Below are 22,320 nucleotides of genomic sequence, written 5' to 3'. Positions count from 1 at the left end.
GGCAAGTGGTTCCCAGCTGCTGTTTGGCCCAAAATTTAAATCCTCCAATTTCCCAATTTATCGTCTGCCAAAGCGTTTCCAATTGCTGAGGCTTCGACTTAAACTTTTAACAGTATTTATGTTCAAATATCTTTTCATTTCGCGGTCTTTGTTTTTATCCCTCCGCTGGATTCTGCAATTTACGAGTAGATTTCTCGGAAACTCCCTCAATAATTCAAATTCTCTTGCCCCGAAAACATCATGCAGGAGGGATTCCTTAACCGAGGACTTAGGACCTCTCATCTAAAAGCATTAACACACCATTTTCGTGTAGCTCCGATAATTAACAATAAGATCTGAGGGTAGATTATTATAAAGTGAATTTATGTGCCATCCAGGAGTCCCGGTTCTCCTGGGAGTTGGGTTGGGATAATATTTGAAAGACGCGGTATATGGGATAGCACATATGACAGAAACTTTGAAATTGCATATTGTATTAAAGTTATAATAATATGTGGACAATGTAATTTAAGATTGGAGGAGACTCGGCACGTGATGTTCAGTAAATTTTATCGGCAATGTAAATTCAATGTGTTTATAGCTTCAATGTATGCGATAGAAAATAATAAAACACCGGTAGAAAAGTGTATTCCAAGAAATCAACGCGAAGCGTATTCGTTTGCATTGTTGGTAATAAAATGTGAGTCATACGAGCGAAAATTATGAGTGGAAACTGCTCGAACATTTCCAGTTTTTTTTCTTCAACAGTTTCAAGACCATTCAACCTTCATTGGTATTTAAATGCTATTTTGGCGATTCTGAAAATTTTGCAAAGCTTACACTTCGCTTAAAGGATTCTGGTAAATTTAGCTAAATTTATATCTTTCTAGTATAGATTCAAAGAGATTTATCGTTCTAAATTTTGTGGTCACAAATGAGACTTTATCTACTTCTCCGAAAGCCACAAACCACATAATGCATTTGACCAATTTAAGGTTACCTTAGGGGTTCGCCAATGTGCCTCTAGGGCTGATCCCTCAGGAAAAAATGTTTTTATGTGTGGCTGATGGACATAAATGTGGATCGTGCGATAAAACCATTCGGATTTTGGTTTTTCCTAAAGTTGGATGTGTGATACAAGTCAAGAGTTTTTACGCATTGCAGATTTATTATGGCGTGAACAATATACCTACGACAAGAATATAGATTAAATTTTGGCCTGGATCGTTGCGACGCAATTGTATATACAACAAAAAACACAATGTCGATCAATCAATATCGACTGCATTCACAAACGAATTTAAAAGCCTTACGCAGACCCTGATAAAAATACAGGGCGCTCCTTAGAGTTTTAGCAATTGAAGATGTCACCTTGAAATCCAAGACTTTTTAAGCACACTTACGTCTTCGCCTGTAACTGTTTGATTAGAACATGTTATTAATGGATAAATTACGTATCAACACAATACTATTATTTTTAATGAGACTTTTAACTGATGAAATGCATTAAATTTTACATTGCACATAACGGAAAAACAGCAGTTTTTGCCACAGACCCTAATCAATCTGGCTACTAAATCCTACGCTCTAATTAACCCTCCATTGGCTGAAAATTGTTTTTGCTCGTTTGGATTGTATAGTATTGAAAAAGCAGTGTAGAACTAAAATACACCTAAAGTTAGAACGTAACGTGTAGTAAAACCCAGGTGCCTGAAATTTCCCTTTGCGTCCTTGACAGGGAAAGACTAGGCGAAAGTGGATAGTTTTCCCAGACTTTTACTTGTCTACTTTGTTCGGAAAATACCGACGAAAGCACATCGGAATTAATATTGCAAAGATAAATTTTGCTTCTGCCTATTCACGATATTGTATAAAGGAAATGCTAGGTCAGGAGGCCAATTTAATAATTTTGTGTTTTTTATATATATGTATATTTTATATATTTTGGTTTAAAATTCTTAATTAAAGATTTTTAGAAATCTAGGAATTTTTCTGGAGTTTTCTAAAATTTTTTGGAAAGGGCTCCTTTTTTGCATTTCTTCTTCTGTGGGAAGTGTTTTGGGAGGCTTGAAAAAAGGTTTTGCTGCAAAAAGTGTTTTTTTTTTAAATTCTGGTGCCCAGAAGTTCTTTTTGGAACCTACAGGGCTTTTTTGTTGCATGGATGCTCTACACCTACGAGTATTAAATAATTTGTTTTTTTGGATAGTAGGGACTTTTTGGAGCCTGCAATACCTTTCAGTGTTCAGACTTCAGAGTGTTACAGCAAAAAATCAAGTAATCCCCCAGTTTCCTACCACAAATCAACATTCTCGGTAATTCTTTTTAACAGTATGTCCAGGACCAGATAACCAACACATATATTTTCAGAAAACGTAAATCCCCTTAATTAACAGGGGTTGAAATCAGTATAAAATTTTCAACAGCTCTATCCCTTCCAAACAAATTGCGCTTCTTTCAGACCACAACTCTGACATTATCGGAATTCCCGTGTACCATTTTTCTTCTGGGGCTGCCCGAGGAAAAATTGACCCTGATATACGTCAGTACGTTTAACTGCACACCGGAAAGAATTATTAGGATATCCCCTGGAAAAACCTAAGGCCCCAGGTCGATAGTTAAACGAGGCATGTTGGCTTTTAGGTCAGCAGGTGTTTTTCGTTTCTGCCACCTACTATGTACGTCGTAAAAATGAAAAGTCTCGTGAGGAGCCCTACCTGATTTATTCGCATTTGAGTCGCAATGAGGCTCGGTCAGATTTTACCGATGGCAGTTGATACTTCTTTGCTACTTAGATTGGGAAATTGTTGTGACTACGATTTCGATTAGCTATGGCCAATTTTGCAAGCTCATGCTAGCTGCTTTAGAGTGTCATGAACTATTACTGAAACACAGACCAAAAGCAATAATTTAAGCCCTATACCATCAAGAATTTTATTGTGTCTAATTTTCACAACACATCTAATTTAGGTAAGGTATATTTGTTTAGCGTTTATCTTTTACCAAATAGCCATTTATCGTTTATTCTAGTGAAAACAGCTGCGTGCATCTGAATGGGTACACAAATAAATAAACACGATACGCAGGTTTTATGGGAATTATGCCGATTTTAAAATTGTTTCTCGATTCATCAAGATTTCGAAAGCGAGAAAATATTGCAACAGTAATAAAGAAATTACATGGTGATTCAGCTTGAAAAGGCGCTTCTGGGCAAATAAAATATAATTCCGCAGCTTAATGACAACAAGAGAAAAAACTGGAGATTTTTATTTAATTATGGGGACCCCGAGTAATTAGTATGCAAATTACTTTTTTGCCCCTGTGTTTTTATTTAATTAATCGTCTTCACATGCCTTTCGTTTGCTGCGCGCTGTCCTATTTCTTTGGTCTCGTTAGATGGTTAAATAGTTTATTATTCCTTCCGTCATTAAGTTTCAACTAATCCGAATTAATGAGAGACTCTTTAGAGGCACATGTCGACCCTCTTGGAGGCACTAAAAAGTTTGAACTATAATGTGAAAATTGCCAGGGTTTTAGGACATGTTTCCCCTAGAGGCCACCCTCCTTTATTCTATAAGCCCTAATCTACTTTTGATTTACATCCCTAAATTGCATAAGAATGGCTTATAAGCGGGACAAAAAGGAAACAACCGACCGTTGCGTGTACGTAAAAATTGCTTAAGAAAATCACGTAATACAGGAATTCATTATTAAACCTCTGTAGGTATTATGAGCAACTTGGTAACGATTCATTTAAACAATATATCCGCTTTTCTTCGTTATATGGCATGTGTCGCCACAGAAATAATCTGAGTTTCCCAGCGATATACAGGATGAAATAAATTCGAATCAATGTATGGGGATCTCGGGAACAGTAAGAGATACTAAGTCGGTTAAACAGAGGCAAAGTTGTGTATTTTAACGCCCAACAATAATTTATTTGCGAATTAAAAAAAATCGAATTTTTTCGGAAATATCCTATAAAAACCAAAAATTTGGATTTTCGTTTTTGTGAAAAAACTCGAAAACTATTATTCGGAAAAGCTGATAATGAAACATTATTAGAGCGCTTTTTGTTTGGGTTTTTTACTAGTGTGATCAGTATTTTTACTGGATGATTGGTTTTTGAAATTTCATGGACTACTTTGAATTTTCTTATGGGTGCTATCTTGGATTTTTACAAAATTTGAATTTACATAAAATTTCCTTTTCAGTGATGTATTATGTTCCAGTATTTTAATGCATTTTATATGAATAAAAGTAAAAAAAAACCGTTTGTTAATTTGGCAACGCAATTCAATGTTCATATTCATTCAAAATGTTTTTTTTTTACTTTTATTCATATAAAATCCATTAAAATACTGGAACATAATATATCACTGGAAAGGAAATTTAATGTAATAATTTCCAATTCAGTAAAAATCCAAAATAGCACCCATAAGAAAATCCAAAGTAGTCCATGATATTTCAAAACCCAATCATCGAGTAAAAATATTGATCACACCAGTAGAAAGCCGAACAACAAGTGCTTTAATAATGTTTCATTATCAGCTTTCTCCGAAAAATGGTTTTCGAGTTTTTTTGACAAAAATGAAAATTCAAATTTTCGGTTTTTATCGGATATTTCCGAAAGTTTTCGGATTAAAAAAAAATCGAAAATGGATTATTGTTGAGCGTCAAAATACGCAACTTTGCTTCCATTTAACCGACTTTGTATCTCTTACCGTTTCCAAGATCCAAGATTTTCCAAGATATAGATTCGAATTTGTTACACCCTGTATTGCAATCTCAGGCAGGATCAAATGAAATGGGGAGGTATTTCAATAAGCAAAACGTATTGAATGCTTCTAATGAATTCTCGAAACAATTACTTTTACTATAATGACACCTCATTTATTGTTATCGAATAAGGTATTGTAGCCCCAATCTTCATCTGACGACATATCCCTGCATGGGATTGTATTACCTTTTGTGCGAGTTGACGCATTATCTGATATACAAAAGAATATAAGCTGTTTTCTTTAAGACTCCTGGATGGATTCTTATTGTTTTTAGAAGGAGAATATAATATTTTCTTTCCGTTGTTGTCTCCTCCCAAAGTTTCCAAAGATCCTGCGACGCAATAAAGCCGCTGTCGCTTGACAAAAAGCAGAAATAGTAGAAACATCCGAAGTTACTTCATGATTATTTAATTGGCTGAAACTTCTAGAGTTTATTATGCATTATTTGACGAATAAAAAGTTTTAACAGAAACTTTTTCTGATGATTCCAATAGCGGAACTGATGCAAAGTTTTCCAGTTTTCCAGCGAATACAGACAACTTTCATGAGTTACCCACTTAGAAAGGAATGTAGCCCACTTAAAATTATCTTTGTTAAACTTTATCGTTTATTGCAGGTTTCTGTTAAAAAAAGCCCCAATTGGGCGAGGAGATAAGGAAATACGAAGTCACCGCAATTACGGACTTAACCGGGAAAGAAACAGGAATAAGACTAAATGCAGCTTCAGTCGTTGAAGCTCAAGTTCGGTATAAAAATATGAAGATGTTTCAGATGTTAAAATAAAGGTCCCCATTGAATTGAAATGGAATATAAATATACCGCATGGAATCGTTTTCAATTGTACATCCTCATTGTATATTCAGATAGCATTCAGTCGAATGGATGTATGGTAATCTTTATCAAAATTGGGAAAGGTGTCGTGATCACGTACCTACATATGCATCGTTTTTGATTCATTGTTGGAGAAAGTCCTTATCATCAAGCCCGTTAAATACAGTTTTCAGTGTAGGTTCTCCATATGTTCGCAGTTTTATTTTCAGTATTTATATCGGTGAAGGTTGGCCTAATTTCGCCTCTCAACGTGGGGATTCAAAAACTATTACATTCCTACTACCTCCGAAAATATCTTGGAAGAACAGAAATTTGCCATTTTCTTTTTCTCTTGTTCCCGGTTTAAGCTATAGAGAGAGTGTAAAAATGGAGATGCTTCCTCAAGGCACTTATTTACGGACTAGAAATAGTCAGATTAAACATCTACATAAAAGTCGAATACAAGACTTCTATTCCCTAAATCCCGCAATGCCGAAGTAGATGAAAAAGATACTAGAAAGAAAGAAAAACAATGGGTTTCGAAGTCTTGCAAAGAGAAAACTTAGTGTTAGCGGTAAGTCTTGTTGTTCATATTCGTTATTTGGCCAGTGGCAGTGCGTAGTTTATTAGCTCCAAAAACATGCAGAACAATATAATAAATTAAACATTAAACGCAGAAATTGTGTAGAGAGCCTATCCTAATAAACCCTCAAATTGAGGAGCGAAATCAGAGAAATATGAAATCTCAGCCTTAATATTTTAGAAACTGAAATCAGTTCCCGTCGGCTCCTACAGCAAATTCCATCGATTTAAAAGGATATAGTCTAATTATACTGTTAAAGAAACATGTGAATTTTAGCACTTGTCAAGAAAGTTCACACGTTGGAAATGATACATTAAACCTGGCCAACAAAGAGTCTTCGTATGTAACATTAAGATTACCAACTGTTAAATTTCTGCTGGTGTATGTTTGATAAAAGCTTGAACTGATGCCTCTCAATAATAAACAAAATGCTCTATTTTTCCCCATTTGAGGGTAAAATTAATGAGTTTTGAATGATGCAAGAAAGTCTATAGAATTGCAGTGCTTTGTTTTTTTTGCGAAATACAGAGATATTGTTAGAGACATTAATACCATTTTCTTTGAGAAATTATAGTTCACAACAGTTGAAAAATGTGTCACGTAAAAACTTCTGATAATTTTTATTAAAACTTGATGTTGGGCCTGTCCCCTGCATGTGGTGGATATGCAACTTCTTCAAACTCAAAATTGCTCTATTTACACTCCATCAAAAATATGCCTCGATAAAGTAACTTTTCTGCTGAACAGCTTTTATTTTAGTACACAGATTAACTTTTTATGTAGATTGGTTTTGGTTAGGCGAACAATCAGGTTTACTGTTATGTCTCGATTAAACTGAGAGTCCTCAAATATTACATAAAAATGCAAGAAAGACGTTATGCGCTTTGTTTGTTTTGCACGTAGTCTTCAAGAGTTCAGGAAAGAAAGTGGTTAAAGTGGGTGGCTTTGGGGGGAGGATTGGATAGGAAGTTCTCATGGAATTTGTAAGTTATTAACAATCAATAATTACCAACCTGAAAATTTTGAGAGGATATAGGAGGAAGGACTACATAGTAAGATGGTGATTCGGTAAGAGGAAGATTTTGTTGGATAGGAGCAGGGCGTACAGTTGCTTGTCAGAAATATATTCAAAAATATCTGGAAGAACAAAAATTTACCATTTTCTTTTTATTTTTTTCCTAGTTCAAATTCCCGAGAGAGAAAGAAATTAGCAATGGAGATGCCTTTCTTAAGGCACTTTTTGCGGGCGACAACGTAAACAACAGTAATGTCCCCCAACTCGAAATGGTCGGGTCAAACGCATAAATAAAATTCGAATACAAGGCCTCCATTAAACGAAGAATTTAATGAAATACCAAAGTAAATAAAAAAACACACCCGAAATTAACAGCACTTTAACCATTGATTTGTAATCAGCACTTTTGCTGTTCGTAAGGAAACTTAACGTCCGTAATAGAGCTTGTTGCTCATATTATTTATTTGGCCAGTGGCAGTGCACTGTTTATTAGCTGTAGAAACATATACAGTAACATAGCTAACTAAATGCTCAATACAAAGATTAAGCAGAGAGCCGATTGTAATACAACCTCAATTCGTGGGCGAAATCAGCGAAATACAAGATGTTAGCCCCAATATCTTAGAAACTCAAATCAGGGCCTCACTCCTTCTCACAGTAAATTCCATGGATTTAAAAGGATAGAGTCTAGACTCTAGACGCGCACTACTGACCCGATTACTCTCCCTTGCCCTCAAAACTCATTCCATCTGATAATGCCTCATAAGCCCCATAAATATAATCTCTATGGCAAATTGCAAGAGTGGAAAATCCTTAAGGGAGTGATGTAAGCGGGAAATTGAACAACTTGGCACAGACTGGACTCGTTTTGGCGTGGGCACAAAAACGCCACTCAAATAGAAATTGCCTTTTGAAAAAGTAGGACGTGACGTCTCCGCAACGACATCAATGACTCAATATTGCAGTTATTACCATCACGAACTTAAGGGACGTAGATGGAATTTCGAGTGAAAAGCCTCAAACGGTTTTCTAATTTGCGCTAAGAATCAGCGGACAAAGGGCGTAGAGATAAACAAGAAAAGTCGAGTGTAAACTATAAATTATAAACTTTTAAGACATGAAATTAATTCAGGTAATTTAATATGCGAATGTCTTCCCCGGAGAGTCAACAGTTATACCTTCGTGAGCAGTGGAATTAAAAGGGTCCTTGCCAATTCAGCCCTTCAGCTCGTATTTGGGGAAATTCTTTTGAGGCAAACTACAGAAGTTATTTGCAAGCAAAGAAATCTTGGTGTGTTGTGAGGTATAATTATCTAAACACATTCATTTGAGCTTTTACAAGGATGGAAGACAGCCATCTTAAAGCCTCGTTTGAAAAATTGCGTTTTGTAGTTGAAAATTATTCTTGTTGCTGGACTTATGGGGGTCCCTCATGTGGGTTGGAGCATTGTAAATATAAACGGGCATGTTTGTGCAAAATACATGTAATAACATGGAGATGAGAAGTGTTATTTACTGCCTGTTCATTATTTTGACTTACGTCCGATGGAGTGTGCATAAACGCATGGACCTTCAACTGGTCATAAAAGTTTCAAACAATGAAATTTAGAGTTAATTGAAGGGTAAGGAGATGAAAAAAAAACAGAAATTATGGGAAAAAGGTATACATTTGTCACTCGAAATTTTGAAAATTTCTGGCAGCTTTCAAGAACCAAATGCATCCTCTGCTTGCACTGAACCGAAAGGCAGACAGACAGTTCATTAGCACTTAAACAGAATGCTGCTCTAGCTTAATTTCGCTCTTTTTTTTGGAGTAAATTTGAATTAATTCCTCCTCCGTTACTAATAAATCACTCTCTTTGTTAATTAAATCCTCCTCCTCTTTTCAGGGCCCCTCAGTAAAGGGTGAAAACAGGCGAAAAATTGGCGGAAAAATTATGTTTTTTTTTGGTTCGCAAAACGCTCCATCTAAAGAGTACCTCCCATTAAGATAATCAAAATGCTCTTTGATCTAAATTGAAAACCTAACTGAATGGGCATATAAGTACATAAGTTATAACCCTCTAATGCCAATCAGTTGTGCAAAAAACTCAATTTTATGGCATTTTTTATAATTCAATAGTATCTATTTAAATAACAGCAACTGAAAAAAATTTTTCAAGTTTCGGATTGTGAATTTTTTGCATTTTTCAATATGACAACCTAAAAAGTTACACATTTTATATACACTTAGATTTACCATAAAAATGTCCATCATTAGAAGAAAGAATTGGACCTGCAGCTCATTCTGAAAAAAACTTATTCCATTTTAAAAATTTAAAAATAGTTTTTAGATTAGAATTAGCAGGAAAAAAAACAAAAAAATTGTGGCGAATGCGCGAGGATTTTCCAGATATGTGTAATTTTTTCAAGATTTTTCGAAAAATCAATTTTCAAATTAAAAATTATAATTGAGAAAATAGCTGTTTAAGGATTTTTTTTATTTAGGGGGTGGGAGTAAGGGTATTTTGCACAATTGATTGGCATTAGAGGATAATAACTTAGGTATTTATATGTCCATTCAGTTAGGTTTTCAATTTAGATCAAAGGGCATTTTGACTATCTTAATGGGGTGTACTCTTTGACTTGATCCAATAGGTGAAATCAAGGCAAATACTTCGATATCAAGTCAAGTCTCCTTGCTGTTGACGCTAAACTTTAAAAAACGAGTTTCAATAAAATTGACCTCTAACGATTTATAGATGTATTTGCTGTCGTCCATTTGCTCTAAACACACACATTAATTTAAATTCCATATTCAGTCTAGAAAAGCTTTAAATCTGGAAAGATACGTCAGCTCAATTTAAAAGATTTGTTCGTGGCTGACATTATTGGTATGTGATTTCCGTTTTAAATTCAACTTGGGCTCCCAAACTGGCGAATGGGAATACCGAACAAGTTCAATAAATAGATTTTATACAATCTGTTCAAGTTGAACTAATCCGTTTATACTTTTTGCGTTGCCGATATGCTATATTGGTATCTTTTGAAGAGAAAACGCCTGGATAATACGGTTTGCCATTATACTGTTAAGGAATCAATTGGGTTGTATGTGAATTTTAACACTTGTCTAGGAAATTTATATGTTGCAAATAACAGATTATAGCTGACTACCAAAGAGTCAAGTTAAATTCCTACTGGTGTATACTTTGATCCAAGCTTGAAATGATACGTCTTCACCTCCTCAATAATAAATAAAATGTTCTATTTTTCCCTATTCAAGGGCAAAATTAATGAGTTTTGGATGATGCAAGAAAGTCTATAGAACTGCGGCCCTTTGTTATATTTTTTTTACGAAATACGGAGAGATTGCTAGAGGCATTAATACCGTTTTCTTTGAGGATCTTGAGAAATTATAGTTCATAAATGCTGAAAAATGTATCACGCAAAAACTTCTGACACTTCTTAATAAGAGTTGAAGTTCTGTCTGTCCCCTGCGAGTAATGGATATGGAACCTCCTCAATCTTAAATTGCTCTATTTACAGCTCATCAAAACTGCGCTTCAACGAAACAGATTTTTGCTTGCTTTGCTTCGACATGAATAAATAGCTTAACTTTTTACACACCTATAGGGTGTTTGGAAAAGTTGGTACAAAACTTAAGGAGGCGAATGCAAAGTCAAAAATATTAAAAAAAGTTCTTATAAACATCGGTCCAATGGACTATCATTACTGACCTCTAAAGGGGTCCTATTACTTGAATATTTATTAAAATACCTTTTTTCTGATTAAGATCATGGAATAAAAATTGTAGATAATAATCACACCATAATGGTCTTTAACTATCATAATTTTCATCAAAATTGATTATAAACAAGGGTAGTTTTCTAACTACCCTTGACAGAAATTTTTCGATTTTTTTTCTTTCAATTATCAAGCAAACAATATTATTTTTGAATGAATTAGACTTTTTTGTATCAAAAATGCCTCTCCTTTTTTTTCGAATTCTGAGTAGTTTAGTCATAAATCATTATTTTTTAAATAATATATGACTCAGAACAGTAACATTTTTTAATATTTTCACATAGTGAGCATCTTCCATAGTGAGTTTCATTGTAGTGATTATCACTTTCACCTACTATTATTTAAATCCTTACGTTTCTTTAGTTTCTTAGTTGTGATCTTTGTGCTTAACTTTGCATTATATTAATTTTTTTTTAATGATGGACCATCATGCTTTTACTAACCGTGAATATGAATATGAAATATGAAATATCTGTTAAAAATATGAAAGTGACAATCACTGCAATGAAACTGTCACCATAAAACATCGTTACTATGTGAAAATATTTAAAAAATGTTACTGTTCTGAGTCATACATTATTTAAAAAATAATTATTTCTAGTTAAACTACGCGAAATTCGGAAAAAAGCAGATAATTTTTTTCTTTAAAAAAGTCTAATTTATCAAAAAATAATATAATTCAATAAATAATTCAAAGAAACAAAAGAAATCGAAAAATTTCTGTTAATGGTAGTTAGGAAACTACCTTTATTTATAACTATTATAATTTTGATGAAACTTATGATAATTAAAGACCCTTATGGTATGATTATTATTTACAATTTACATTCCATTATTTCAATCAGAAAGTTATTTTCAAAAACATCCAAATGATAGGACCTCTTTGGACAGCCATACCTCAGTAATGGTGTTTCATCGAACCAATGTTTATAGGAACTGTTTTTACTATTTTTGACTCTACATTAACTTTCTTAGGTTTTGTACCAATTTTTCCAAACATCCTGTATATCGGTTTTGAATGCAAGAAGCAACTAGATTTACTGTTACGTCTCGATTAAACTGAATGTCCTCAAATCATGCAAGCAGGCAAGAGAACCGTTAAGCGCTTTGATCAGTTTACGTCTAGTTTTCGGGAAAGAAAAGAAAGTGCTTAAACTGGTCGGCCTAGGTAGTGATAAGATAGAAAGTTATGAAACCTTCGAGATATGAATAATCAATAACTGCCAACCTGAAAATTATGGGATCTCGGCAACTTTTCTTCCAAGATACGGGAGGGAGGTTCGAGTTTTATAAGGGGTGGCTTGATACGGAAAGTTTAGGCCTTAATCAAAGAGGAACAAGATATGCCCTAAAAAATACTGTAAATCCGAATGTATTAATAAATACTGAAATAATTGAGATTTTTCTTGAAAATCTAAAACAAAAATTCAGCATAGGATAAGGATTTGATTATCTAAGAGAAGAATTTTATTTAAAAGGGAACAGAATAAACATTTAATGCGAACGAGAATTCCCATAGTTCTTTATCAAGCATTTAATTTTCTAGAAAATCTTTGGAACTTTAAAATTAAGAGAAGTATATTCTACTATCTCACCACTATTTACCGAAGATTTTCTTCCATCAAATGAAGGAGAGTGATTTAATAAGAGAAGACGATGAGATTCGGTAAGGGAAGGATTTAATTGACAAGGAATACGAGGCACAGTTGCTTCTGGGAAATACCTGATGTACTTGAAAAGTGCGAAGATATGGCGATATTTCCAGAAGATGCGGAAGAGGATGATTTAGGAGAATAAGTTAAGGAAGACGGGACGAACGATTGCTGACACTGAAAATAAGCGGGACATGACGCTTCCACGACATAGAGGAGGATGGATGTGATGATTATTAAGTGGAAAAATCTAATTAGGGAAGACTAAGATTTGATTAAAGAAGATTGATGATCATTGCCACAAAGTACTAAAAATTCGATTTAAAGAGGAATATTTTTCTCTAAGCTATCAGAAATGAATTATTTTAGCTAGAAAAATTGATTTTTCAGGGGTATAAGGAGGTCCTTAAATCCACTCCCTTGAAGGCTTGACTCTTGAAAGATACTTATAATAAATCACCTACATAAGTACAGTACTCAATAAAGCATTATAGAACCATTCGAAAAATATAGTTGGTCCATTGCTTCGCAAACTAATAAAACTCCTGGCTCGATCTTGACACTGAAGTAAAATAAAATCTTTATGTTATCGCTTTCTAACTCAAATACCACTTTTAGAAAAAACCTTTCCAGACAATTTAAGGGTGATAAAAATTTCTGGAACAAGCTCTATGAGTAGACGTAGAGTAATGGGATGTCAAATACCTCGAATATGCCTGAAGAAACTTGCAATTTTAGTGTCAAAAATGAATCATGTGGCCCGAGCTTTTGTTCCAACTATAGGCGGATTACACGTTGTTGACATTATGTGAAAAAGACGTGATGGATTTTTGTGTGTACGGCGATAATTTAATTAAAAGAAAACGGGATTCATTCAATTCGTCTTTTTCACGTACTTCACTAATTATTTTCAGGGCGGTAACGTGTTTGTCACAAACATGAAACAAAAACCATTGTTTTTCCAGTCCACAAACAAATTCTGTTATTTGCTGATACGAAGAACCTTTTAAGGGACTTGTGAACAAACAATACTTTTCAATCAGCACCCCCTATTTCGCAACCCTGAATAGAATTTTAACGGCCTACCCTTATATTGCTTATATAAGCACATGTTTTAAAATATTTAGCGTAATGGAAATTTAAATGGCGAACTAATGGAAATTTCAATGCGGGTATAAAACAGCTTTCTCTGTAGACATAAGCTACACACTAAAAGTTATAGATGTAGCAATTTAGGTAGCGTGATGAGGTGCAGCAGTTTAATGAGTCTAGATGTGGACGTTAATTTTATACGAATTTGAATGGGACGTTAATTATGAATTTTGATTTTAAGCAAACTCTCTTAGGCGAGCGGAATCCCCAATTTCTTGATAATCTTAGTTCAAACAAAATCACGTTATTACAAAAATGAGCGGTGTTGCTTTTACTTGATAACCAAAGAACGGCAAAAGATGTTCTATTATTAGTAACCGCGCGTGTTATTCAGAAATTCTATGGGGTTTCCTAATTTTCCTCAGTTAAAGTTGGGGTAATATTCATTCGCTACATTATAATATGCTCATTACAACGATACAGGAGATTAACCCCAGGCCTTTAATCATCGCCCAAAAAGCTGAATATTAATCCATAAGGGGGATTGCATGGTTATTTAATGGAACGCAATTTAATGCAACCGAACAGCGAAAATTTAATATCCTTCTCTTTATAACAGCAAAATTTCAGGTTTTTGTAATCATTGACTATTGTCGATATCAATTTAAAATTTATGTGTATTCAACTGCAGATAGGGTTAGCGATACAGGGGTTGATTTAATAGATAAATATGAGTAAAAAAAAACTCCAAAATGGGACGAAAGAATAATGATGCATACGATACTGATTGATAGGTAGGTATAATACCATAGACATATAAAATAACAACTAAAGAAAAACATTTAAAAACGAAAAATATTAAAAATATCACTTTTCTCTCAAGATTTCGGATATAACCAATATGAGTTCAACAATTAAATGTTCGAACGTTCTAAACTTCAAGAAATTGTTAGGGCGTGTTTCGGAGATTATCGAAATTCATATCTTCCATAATGATCGTAAAGTTAATTCGGTTTTGATCCGTAAGAAATTCATAGAGGACCAGGTATTTGTGGTTTGGTCCTTTAGGGCAATACAAGGCGGTTTCTGAATATTGCGAGAACATCTCTTGGATGAAAATAAGATAAGGAGTTAATGTCACTTATTTACCTGCAGTGTTTCGTTTCTGAGATACCGAGAGTTATATTTTGAAAATAAACCATTTAGTAGTCTCTGCCATCATTATTGACATTAAGGCATCAGAGGCGATAGCTTCTAATCTCTATTTGATTTAAAATTTGTTGCCTTTCTGATTTTTAGAAAAATATCCACTTTTCTCCTATGAATCCTATGAATATTCCAAATTCCAACTGTCTCAATTCGCTTTATTCTCAGTGCCTACGATTTCACTCATCATTTGACAAGAGGATAAATTTTCCTTTACATAGAGAATTCTGGCTATGTTAATATGTAATAATTAAGGTGCCTTCTCTAATTTACCCGTGTTATAGTAGCGCGTGATTGTATTACCTAATGGATAAATATTATCTCCGTATTCCGCACTAGAGTGTTAAAGCTATAATTGTAATAAGAGAAGTGTGACAGATAGGTATAAGAGCTTTTAAGTTATTTGTAACCAAAAATTCAAGTTTTCTTAATTTTTATACTAATTTTTGACCAATCAACATATAAGAAGTTCAGCCAAATTCACATTTTTAATGCTTTTTTTACAATTTGCTCTCATTATTTCACAGACCTTATTTTGCCAGCTAGGGCCAAATTATTGACATTACCAGAAACATACGTCTACATATCTCGTATTCGAGACTTCGAGCGCTGCAAGCACATTAGAAACCAGGACCAAAATCATTTAATCTAAATCACAGTAAATAAACGAATGATATTTAATTAAACTGTGCTGTGCTACACTACAGTAGCATCCCACACGAATAATTATTTAATTGCCTGTTATGACTGCAATAATTAAAACCTAAACCAAATCTCCTGTCTGTGTTCATTTAGTACATAATAAATTGCGCAAATCATACGAATTTTAATTAGATCGGCATAATGATGTTTTAAAAATCAATGACAATGCCAATTAGTAAACGGATCGCGAACAAAAAGGACCACTCTTCTTCGAAAGGTATGCCCGTGTATCATTAACTTAAACAAACTACGTAGCTTTTTCAGAGGCCTAGAATTAAGGGCATATCACATTAAATGGAAAGTGCTTCCGAGGTTCAAATAATCCATCATAACCATCTCTAAAATGTACTTAAGGATAGAGCAATTTTGCTAATGGATTATCCCCAACTAAATTAAGTAGATAGTTTTCATATTCGTTATAGTTTTATTTTGCGAAACGTTTACATGTCTCAGTGCTTCGAGAGGCATAGGCATCTGGAAATTCACGAAGTCACTATACAGATGTTTGAATTTTTTTTAATGTGTAAATCTTTAGAAAATACCAATACCTAAAGAGCGAGTTACATACATTCTGGTAACCTTAACAACGTAAAAAAATCATATCTGGAGTCTATCTAAGTCATTTTTAAAGTTTACATAAACAAAAGTTATATATTTTACTAATTTATCGTTACCTCACATAGGTGCCACTTTCTAGAAATAATTCAGATTAGTTCAGATTATAAAAAAGTCCCAAAGATAAGAAGCTTTTCAGCATTAGTTAATTGCGTCAATTGAAACAAAAATAACCTAGATTCTATAAATAAGGGCCTACTTAAGTTATAAAATAATAAATTTTGTGTATTTATATAAATCCACTTGATGTATTATCCAATACTACGGAAAAACCCTTCGATTTGATAAGAAACGTTTGCATAAATTTTGGCAAAACGGTTCGGTAAAAATATATCGGATAGTAATCATTATATGTATTCATGAGCCTGGTTATTGTGTCTCACTCAAAAGTAAAATTTTCTTTGTTTTCAGTGTAAAATTATCCTTCCAAGGCTTTTATTTGGGAAACTCAAATTTCATTGCCTATAAAAATCGTGGAAAAGCGTGACTTCCAGTTATTAGTTTGATCGCTCCCTCTTTAGGATTAATCTATTAAAACTTTATGTTCATTAGTTTTGATTTGATATATCTCCTCGTGGGTTAAAAAGTTTTCAATTTATGGGTAAATTGCATGTTCATTTTGCTTAAGAAACTTAAAAATAAAAATAAAGATTTCCACAATTTTAAAAAATATATTTTCACCAATTAATTAATTAAACTTTTTATCATTTATTTCTTTAAACATTTTAACATAAAATATTGATATGTAACTTTGTAATATTTGATAATTTGATGTGCAAAAAATTATAAAAAATGAGGAATCTTAATGAGTCATAGATATTCATATCGTCAAAAGTTTCCTATACGGCGCAATTCTCCTGCGCACCACATGTCAACCGTCAAGAAGATTCTCCATCCTCATTGGATCATAAATGTTATTTAAAGTAAAAGACATGCGCAGTTACTATGTTTTGACCATTTATACACGGATATTATCTATGTTTCTACTAAATTTTTGCTATAGAGCACTAATATAATTTGATTTAAAATGATTTGAAATATTTACTTCAGTTGGAGTTTTGAATAACATTTTCAAAAGGTTAAAGTTTTTAGAAAATAATTATTTTTCCATTGTCTTACCGTGCTGTAAAAAAAAATGAAAAAAGCTACAAGAATTTCTCAAAAAGGGGAATTTCATTAGATTTCGACCGTTTTTTTGCCCCACACTTTCTCAATTTTTTTTAATAGTCATAATTGTCGTGTGACCAGTGGTAAAAATTGAAAATGTCGATTTCAAGTATATCGATATTTGCATGATTATTAAGTTTTAACTATGGTTATACTGTTAGAAGGTGTATTGTATAAGTAAAACTGCTGGCCTATGTTTCCATCACCTTGAATGCGTTCATAATAAATGTCTCTTAACTAGTTATATCCATCAGGCTTTTGACAAAGACAGATCATAATGGTTTTGTGTATTTTATTCTCACATTAGAAGATATGTACGGGGAACACGATATATCTATAATGTGGACAAAGAATTGTTAAGTTTGAGTTTAATGAATACACATGATTTCTTTGGTTCATCGTTAGATTTCAAAAATAAACAAAAAGAAGAAAACTGCGAGAGTTCATGGAAAACTCCATTAAAAACAGAAGATACTCATTATTTGATCCGTCATTTTTTAAATCGCTCTACAGAGTGTGTTTAGTAAATAATTTAAAACCTGTGCAATGCGAGAAGCCTTCAAATCTCTTCATGTGTTATGTGCATTTGTTGATAATTGTTTGGGCTTTTTAAAACGAAAAAGGGTAGTGGACATAATGATTTACGAGGCCGATAAATATGAAATTATTAGTAATTTCAACTATAATAAGATTTTCTCATAAGAGGTCATTATTTGACGCGGTGGCCTAAAAATTATATAATGTCGATCTTAGGGAAATAATAATCAAAATCTTCAAAACTGCTTTCAAAACTCCCACCTTTTAAGCGGAGTTCCTAATAAAGTGGAGCTTTTTAGGCGCTTGAAATAGCCTAGAAACTTACCTGTAAAAAATTTAGAAAAGTGAAACTAAACTCCGAGTAACACTCCGATCAGAAAACTAAATACGTTTCCACGGAAAGCAGGCAAGAAAATCGTACCACGAGCGGTTTTCCTTTGGCGGAAAATTGAACGAACGCGACAGGGTTGATGCAACACAAATGTGCGCTACGATCCGCAAACCGTATTTATATTCGCGATAACTTTGGCCTGCGCCTCGAAGATTATCATCAGTTTATCGTCCCAAATCTGAAAAAACAACCAGATAACACTTGTAATATCAAAGAGAATACTTCCAAGATGTTGTGGTCATAACACCCTCTTAGCGATTGTTACTAAGGTGATCGATTAGAATTGGAAATGCCTTTAATTGCTTTGGTGTCAAAAATACAGAGACGGATCTTTGATGTGTTTTATTGTTTTGTTGCTAAGTTATAAAAAATATGGTACTTGGATCATTGACGTTAATTGACTGGGCAATATCATATGCGTTATGACGTAAATGACGGCTCTTAATATAAGGATGATTGCTTTAATTGGTACTCAAAACTTACGTAAGGTGAGATATACGTAAGCCGGGCAAAATTGCTGCATCTCTGGTATTCTATGTCTTTGAATTCTCCTTGATACAGAATATACTTTAATTTTCAGACCGTATTTAATTTAATATGGAAGTAGTTTCAAAGTTTCACATTCATTAAAAAAAATCTTAATAACGGTAAATCCTATACTGGCCCAATGAAACATTAAAAAATGTATCTTATTAAAGTTCGATTTGATCTGTTCTGATTAATTCGGGTAAAAGCAGGTTAGCTAAGGGTCTGCTAATCTAAGAATCGAAACTTACAAAAATGGTAAAAATTCTGGACAAACAGCCAGGGAATTGTTATCTCGAAAATGGTAGAAGAAGTGGGAATCATACGAAGAATTTGGAAAATATCTTGTTGGTGATGTCAAGAAGGGAACCAATAGAGGCTTTGGATGAGCGAACTCCTACGTTGCGCCTCGAGCAACTGTGGATATGGAATCTTCGCAACTTGTTTACATAAAATAGAAAAAGCAGAAAACAACATGTACTGGTACTGTAATGAAGTGAACGACCCTGAACAAATAATGTTTTGCTACAATTACCTCATTGTGGATGACAGCGACAGAAAAAGCAAAAGAAAATATTTCAGATTTGAAAAGAAGAGTGAGCGACCTTAGTTGGCAAATAATACTTTAGTGGAAAATTCCTTAGAAAATTGCGATGGTGTGAAAGATATACGACGCTCTTCTCAGCCTGGCTTGGAAGTGCTGTGTGGAATTTGCATTGAGGCTGAGCTTACGCTGTAAGCGAAGCTCACAATGACGGCGTATAAGCTAACACTCTCTTGGTAAACTTTTTTTTCCAATAGCTTCCCAGCCTCGTCTTTTAACTACCCTAAATTAACCGAAACTATAGTTTCCGGGTAAATTAGTATTTAAGTTTCTAAAACAAATCTGGTTTTAAATCTCGATATTTCAATCTTCTGTTAATATTTGCGAAAGTCAGAAACGGGTCTGCCGCATCTTTCAACTATTCCCTGCCATGACATACAAAGAGCCAGTGCAAATACACGAGCCCTGCACTGCAAATATTCAACTACCCTATCAAAGTGGACACTAAAAATCAATTCTTAATACCCATTAAACCAATTTGAGTCCGCGCATTTACGAGTTTTTCAGGCTCGTTAGTTCCATAGTCCCTGCAACCCCATACTTAATTAACTTCAACCTTTCAGCCTTGTCTTTTAGCTAAAGTAAATTAAACCTGTTCCTTCCCTATAGTTCAAACATTAACCCTATTTTCTTTACATTGTTTGGTAAATGAAGCCAATAGGTCTGTTTTAAGGAAGAACTTTGATGTTGTTGAGATTTAATAAGAGTGTGTCAGTTCAGAGTTAACAATGAGACCTGATTTTATTACTATTCCTTTCGGAATTTCAGACATTAGATACTACTTTCAGGTTTTTTTGACATAGGGGAAATTCAGACAAAAAAACACTGAAAAAAAATAAGAAAATTAGATTTTTCATAAGAATTTTTTTGACATATGGGAGTTTTAGACTGAAAAAAGCGAAAACATTTTTTTTCCTCTAAAATTTAAGCAAATTCCTAGAAAGTTTCTCCTCTAATCTCAACTTCAATTTATTCATGTCCCAATTACCAGGTATTCATCTTTTTTTGCGTCAAACCGTAACTAACATATAAAGGGTTAAATGAATGATCGAGTTTTGTTCGAAAACGAGGTAAAACCTCCTAGAGGCAAAATAAACTTCATCCTGAATGCTCTATAAACAAGTTTCCATATCGATCTAATTAAAATTTGCTAATCCGAAGTTTAGGCGCTTTGGAGCTTACCTTATTCAATAGTTTGCTGTTAATTTGTGTGTGAGTGTAGAAAAGGAGAATACAGCAGAGGGAATTTTCATCTACTCGAAAAACAAAATATTTGACTAGATGTTGTTAATATTTTGAGCTCATTAATCACTCTCATGAAAATGGTGGTTTTCCCGTTAGGTGTTGCTGATTAGTTGATGGTTGGTGGACACCAGATGATCGAACGCCTTCATGTGACCCCCAAAGAACACATAACATCAGCGCTGAACTTCAGTGCTTTCTTTACTCTCTAGATGGATATTCAAAATTTTGAAGTCATAAAGTTAGAATATTCTTCTGTGATTTTACGAAGACGGCTATTGGTGTAATACAGAAAAATTACTTGCATTAACACTTTTATGGGGTCTTGCACAATATTCATTTCAGATTTTAGTCAAAAACCTTTCGCGGACTTTCAGTGCTAACTGTCCCTTCAGGTGTTACAATTTAATCATATAATAACTTACTTAATGAATATTATTAGGTGTACAACTTTGCTTCCGCCGTTTTTGAATAGATGTATGTAGCGGTAAGTAATGATCGAAATAAATAACCCCATGTGGGCATGCAGGAGCCTTGGGCACCTGTTAACATAACCTCATAAAAATATTAGTCTATTTGTGTCTTCATCATAAAGTTATTCGCAATTGAAAATGTCAGTGTACGAGCCAAATTCTCGTCATTTGCGGGAGGTTTTACTTTTCTGCTTCAATATGAAGAAATCTGCTGCTGAGGCTCATCGAATGCTCTCAGATACTTATGGGGAAGCCACTATTAGTGAAAGGACATATCGTGAGTGGTTTCAGCGCTTCAAGAACGGTGATTTTCACGTCGAAGACCAACATAGCGGTGGAAGAAAGAAGGTTTTCCAAGATGCGAACTTGGAAGCATTACTTGACGAAGACTCGTGTCAAAGTCAACAAGAATTGGCACAATCATTGGGAGTGACTCAACAAACAATCTCAAAACGCCTCAAAGACATGGGAATGATTCAGAAGCAAGGATATTGGGTGCCGTACGAGTTGAAACCAAGAGATATTGACAGGCGTCTGTTCGCTTGTGAACAGTTGCTTGCAAGGCAAAGACGGAAGGGATTTCTGCATCGTATTGTGACTGGGGACGAGAAATGGGTTCATTACGATAATCCCAAACGCAAAAAGACTTGGGGATATCCCGGCCATGCTTCCACGTCGACGGCCAAACCGTCTATTCATGGTTCCAAAATCATGCTCTGTATTTGGTGGGATCAACTCGGCGTAATATATTATGAGCTATTACAACCAACTGAAACAATCACAGGTGCTCTTTATCGAACCCAATTAATGCGTTTGAGCCGAGCATTGAAAAAGAAACGGCTGCAATACAACGAGAGACATGATAAAGTGATTTTGCAGCACGATAATGCTCGACCCCATGTTGCGCAAGTGGTCAAGAAATACTTGGAAACATTGAAATGGGAAGTCCTACCCCACCCGCCATATTCTCCTGACCTAGCTCCTTCTGATTATCACTTGTTTCGATCCATGGCACATGGGCTAACTGACCAACACTTCCGGTCTTATGAAGAAGTAAGAAATTGGATAGAATCATGGATCGCTTCAAAAGATGTCCAATTTTTTCAACACGGGATTCGTATGCTGCCCGAAAGATGGGAGAAAGTAGTGGCCAGCGATGGACAATA

At 34.2% G+C, this 22,320-nt stretch overlaps 1 protein-coding gene across 1 annotated transcript in view; it reads right to left on the bottom strand.

The window, feature by feature from the left end:
- Positions 1–18,424, bottom strand: part of Scp2 (Sarcoplasmic calcium-binding protein 2) — a 51,464-nt gene extending 33,040 nt beyond the window's left edge. Inside the window, exon 1 of the mRNA XM_066400927.1 lies at positions 18,245–18,424. The gene's annotated coding sequence lies outside the window, so the exon portion shown is untranslated. The remainder of the gene's footprint in view (positions 1–18,244) is intronic.
- Positions 18,425–22,320: the final 3,896 nt, after the last annotated feature.

Source organism: Euwallacea similis, chromosome 21 (genome assembly GCF_039881205.1).
Source record: "Euwallacea similis isolate ESF13 chromosome 21, ESF131.1, whole genome shotgun sequence".
Taxonomy (NCBI): domain Eukaryota; kingdom Metazoa; phylum Arthropoda; class Insecta; order Coleoptera; family Curculionidae; genus Euwallacea; species Euwallacea similis.
This window is presented reverse-complemented; position numbering and strand designations above follow the sequence as displayed.